The sequence below is a fragment of the Bos javanicus genome, chromosome 10 (genome assembly GCF_032452875.1).
Source record: "Bos javanicus breed banteng chromosome 10, ARS-OSU_banteng_1.0, whole genome shotgun sequence".
NCBI classification, from domain to species: Eukaryota; Metazoa; Chordata; class Mammalia; order Artiodactyla; family Bovidae; genus Bos; species Bos javanicus.
The window spans coordinates 78,868,944-78,873,738 of NC_083877.1; the positions used below are offsets into that span (position 1 = coordinate 78,868,944).

The following is a 4,795-nucleotide window of genomic DNA, read 5'->3' on the forward strand; positions in this document are numbered from 1 at the left end:
AGCTGGAATCAAGATTTCTGGGAGAAATATCAATAACCTCAGATATGCAGATGACACCACTCTTATGGCAGAAAGTGAAAAACTAAAGAGCCTCTTGATGAAAGTGAAAGAGGAGAGTGAAAAAGTTGGCATAAAGCTCAACATTCAGAAAACTAAGATCATGGCATCTGGTCCCATCACTTCATGGCAAATAGATGGGGAAACAGTGGCTGACTTTATTTTGGGGGCTCCAAAATCACTGCAGATGGTGACTGCAGCTATGAAATTAAAAGATGGTTACTCCTTGGAAGGAAAGTTATGACCAACCTAGACAGCATATTAAAAAACAGAGACATTACTTTGTCAACAAAGGTCCATCTAGTCATGGCTATGGTTTTTCCAGTGGTCATGTATGAGTTGGACTATATTAAGAAAGCTGAGCACTGAAGAATTGATGCTTTTGAACTGTGGTGTTGGAGAAGACTCTTGAGAGTCCCTTGGACTGCAAGGAGATCCAACCTGTCCATCCTAAAGGAGATCAGTCCTGGGTGTTCATTGCAAGGACTGATGTTGAAGCTGAAACTCCAGTACTTTGGCCACCTCATGCGAAGAGCTGACTCATTTAAAAAGACCCTGACACTGGGAAAGATTGAGGGCAGGAGGAGAAGGGGACGACAGAGGATGAGATGGTTGGATGGCATCACTGACTCAATGGACATGAGTTTGGATAAACTCTGGCAGTTGGTGATGGACAGGGAGGCCTGGCGTGCCGTGGTTCGTGGGGTCGCAAAGCGTCAGACACAACTGAGCAACTGAACTGAACTGAACACAACCAGAGTTTCCCCTCTCTGGTTCAAAACCCATCATTAGACTTGCCCAGATTCTTAGCCTCCATCCCGCCCCACCCCTCCAACATACACACCCCGTCCCCCCACACACAAACACACATACAACACATTCATCTGCACCCTCATATACACACACACAGAGACTCCTCATTCTGATCAGTCCCTGAGGACCCAGACTTTGCCTCACTCACCCTGACTCACGCCTTTTCTCAGGAGGCACCAGCCTGGAATGTCTAATCTACCCCACATTAAACCCATCTCACTTCTTCCTCAGGGACAGAGTTACCTCCCTAGCAAAGGTCATCATAACACACTGTCCCCAGGAGCCTTTGAGACAGGACTTATTGGCTGAGTAGTTATGCCTTTCTGCATTTTCTTTACTGTGTTGTTGACAATCTGCACACATCCAGAGAACTAAAAATAAATAGCAGGAGGGCTGACTTGTTTGAAGCTGGGTCAGTGTTTATTTTCTCAAAGATTGAACTTCCTTGATGTGGATGTAAAGCTACATGAAATGGGCCTTGGATGCATGGACTGTGGTCTGTGTTTTAAATGTACAGACAGGGAGGATTTGCCCTGAAAATCTTAACTGTGGAATCCCTGTCTCACTCACCTTGCCCCACTCCCAGGTTAGGTCTAGGGCATGGGAGACACACTCCACGAATCTTCTACTTTGTCCCGGTGCTGCGATTCTACTTCTCCCCCTGCCTTGACACACTGAGCCAATGGACACCCTTCTCGAGGCCTTACTGTCCCCATCTGGCAAGTGGGTCAGTGAAATAGAATGGGGGGAACAATGGCAGAATATTGATCTTAACTGTTTTAGTGTCTTAAGGATAGAAGTGGTTTGTGACAAAAGAGAGATGAAGTCCTTTCTGGTGGTGATGACCTCGCCACAAGAACATGCCTCTCGCCAAGGATCTCCTTCATCCCTCTCCAGAATAGAAAACACAGGAAGAAATGCCTGGTTCTTATTTCGTGGATGTGAAATGCCCAGGATGCTATTCAATCACCACCACTTTTAGCCATGCATAAACAGTAGTTTTGTGTGTTGGCTGCTCTACTGTCCTCTGCCAGGCTATGAGGAAAAACAAGCTTCCAGAAGGATGCTCCTTCAGATGGAAGCACCACTGAAAGCACCCTATGCCAAGGTGAATGGAAAACCATCCCAATAAACACATTTTGCATATGAAAAAAGAGAAAAAGACAGATGAAAAGCCAGTCCTCCAAGACCTTGACTCCCTTTCTTTCTTATTCTGCCCAGCTAGAGATTAAAATGCCTGGGCTCCAGCCCCCAGGCTCAAGACCCCTGGCAGTGAGCCCAGGTAACCACCATATGCTCAGAGCTATCTCTTCTGTAGGTTCCATCTACAAAGCAGTAACGCCAAGGAAAGGGCCATGTGTAACTTACTCCCTAAATCCTCAGTGCCAGCTTCTCCAGTAGGCTCAATAGACAAGGTTCCTAAAGTCCTGGCTTGGTTAATTTTATGTGTCAGCTTGACTGAGCCATGAGATGCCCAGATATCTGGTTAAACATTATCCTGGGTATGTTTGTGTTTCTGGCTGAGATTTGAATCAGTGGACCCATCGAGCAGATTGCCCTGTCCAATGTGGGTGGGCCTCATCCAATTTGTTGGAGGCCTAAATAGGACAAAAGAAGGCAGAACAGGGAGGCTTTCAAGCTCTCTTAGCCTGGGACATTGACTTTCTGTCTTCAGTCTCACACTCAGATAAGAACTTACGCCATTGGCTCTCCTCGTTCTTCGGGTTGTCAGCTGAAGCCTGTAGGACTCCTTGGCCTCTGTTACCACATGAGCTAATTGCTTACAATAAATCTCTTTGTATATTTATATATCTATATATCTCCTACTGGTTCTCTTTCTGTGGCGAACCCAGACTAATACAGTTACCAGTACTTTTAGGGGTCCATGAAAATGTTGCATTTTTTTTAATCAGAAAGAGAAGACAAATATAATAAAATTGAATATACGAAAAAACTAGTCAAGGCTGAATTATACTTGTCTTTATGCCAGTGTAGTCACAAAGTATAATTTTAAATATATTTTTGTAGAAGAATAGGCCTATAAGGGGACAAGTGCCTAAAGCCCAGGAAAGCCATAACATGACCCCACTCACCCTCCATAGTGCTCCATCCTTGAGGATTGGGGTCTTTTTATCTGGGAACCAGCATCCACCCATTGGTTCAGTGGGTTGACCAGGATGGTGTCTCTATGGTCTTGAACTGACCTTGAAGATGAGGTTATTTTGGAGTTGCCCTCTTGAGTTGTATCTATTAATAGAACTGTGTGTGTGTGTAGATGTGTGTGTGTGTGTGTGTGTGTGTGTGTGTGTCTAGTAGGGGTGGGTCTAGCTGTGCAAAAGGCAGAGTAAACCAGAGCTAGGAATTTGATAGCAATAGCTTCTCCTTCAGAAGAGGTTGGCTGTAAGGAGCACCGTCCCTGCCTCCACCCCGACCGGTTTTCCTCTGTGTCCTGTCCTGGTTCTTGTCTAATTAGGTTGACCTCTCTCTCCTAGAGACCAGGACTCAATATTTAGTCTCCAAGATATGTCAGATACTGCTCGGGGCAGAGATCAACAACACCATGCCGGTAGCCTTTGCAAGCAGTTTTCCCTGGTGGCTCAGACAGTGTAGAATCTGCCTGCAGTGTAAGTGACTTGGGTTCGATCCCTGGGTTGGGAAGATCCCCTGGAGAAGGGAATGGCTACCCACTCCAGTATTCTTCCCTGGAGAGTCCCATGGATGCAGGAGACTGGTGGGCTACGATCCATGGGGTTGCAAAGAATCAGACACGACTGAGAGACACACACACACAAAAAAGCCTGTAAACAAGCTGATGAAATAGAGTACCAAGTGCTATGGGAAGACCTGTTGTAATTCTGCCTGGGTGAGCCATGAAGACATCCCACAGGTGGGAACACTTGAGCAAGGCTCAGAAGTATGGTTGCAATTTTGACCACGGATGTAGCCTCAGCGGAGAGGGGGAGAGGGTGTGTATCCTTCCATCTGCTTGGAGGGAAGAATTTGTGTGTGATGATGAGAAATGTGATAGAACTGAGAGCAGTTACGTGAAATGAGCTCTGTCAGTTGTGAGCCCCAGATTACAACTCTGTCCTGTGACAGTGTAAAATGATTTCTTCCAGCTAAAAAACAGAAGCAAACGTAAATTAAGAGCACTCTGTCAGGACTTCCCTGAGAGTCCCGTGGTTGAGACCTCGCCTTCCCAATGCAGGGAGTCAGATTTGATCCCTGGTTTGGGAGCTAAGATCCCACACATCTCAGGGCTGAAAAACCAGAATATAAACAACTGAAGCAATATTGTAACAAATTCAATAAAGACTTTTAAATGGTCCAGATTAAAAAAAAAAAAAAAAAGAAACTAAAAAAAGAGTTCCCTGTCATAGAAGACCTTCCACCACCACAAAGCATTCTGGGCCCTACAGCCTTTGTGATCACCTGCACTTTGACAGGAAACGAAGGGAAAGAAGGTCATGCCAACAGACAGCATGGCTCAGGCAAAGGGGAGGAGGGCCCGTGCCTTGGGGATGGCAGGTAGTTCTGCCAACTCAGAAGTGGAGTATAAGAATGACATGGCCCCAACCAAGGCCCTTGCCCAGATAAGGAAACAGGTACCAAGAAAATGGGGCTTCCCTGGTGTCTCAGGCATAGAATCTGCCTGCAATGCAGGAGACCCGAGTTTGATCCCTAGGTAGGGAAGATCCTCTGGAGGAGGGCATGGAAATCCCCTCTAGTATTCTTGCCTGGAGAATCCCATGGACAGAGGAGCCTGGTGGGCTACAGTCTGTAGGGTCAAAAAGAGCTGGACATGATGGAGAAAAGGATCATCCTTGCCTTCCCTGGGAGGAGGGTGGCCTCTTAACAATGAACATGATAAAGTAAGTGTCCAGAGTGTGTTTCTGAGGCTCTTGCTATAAACATCCTAACTGAT

At 46.2% G+C, this 4,795-nt stretch overlaps 1 pseudogene; it reads left to right on the forward strand.

Moving 5' to 3' along the window:
• The first annotated feature begins 373 nt into the window (after positions 1-373).
• Positions 374-4,592, forward strand: LOC133254856 (small ribosomal subunit protein eS27-like; annotated as a pseudogene).
• The last annotated feature ends 203 nt before the right edge of the window (positions 4,593-4,795 follow it).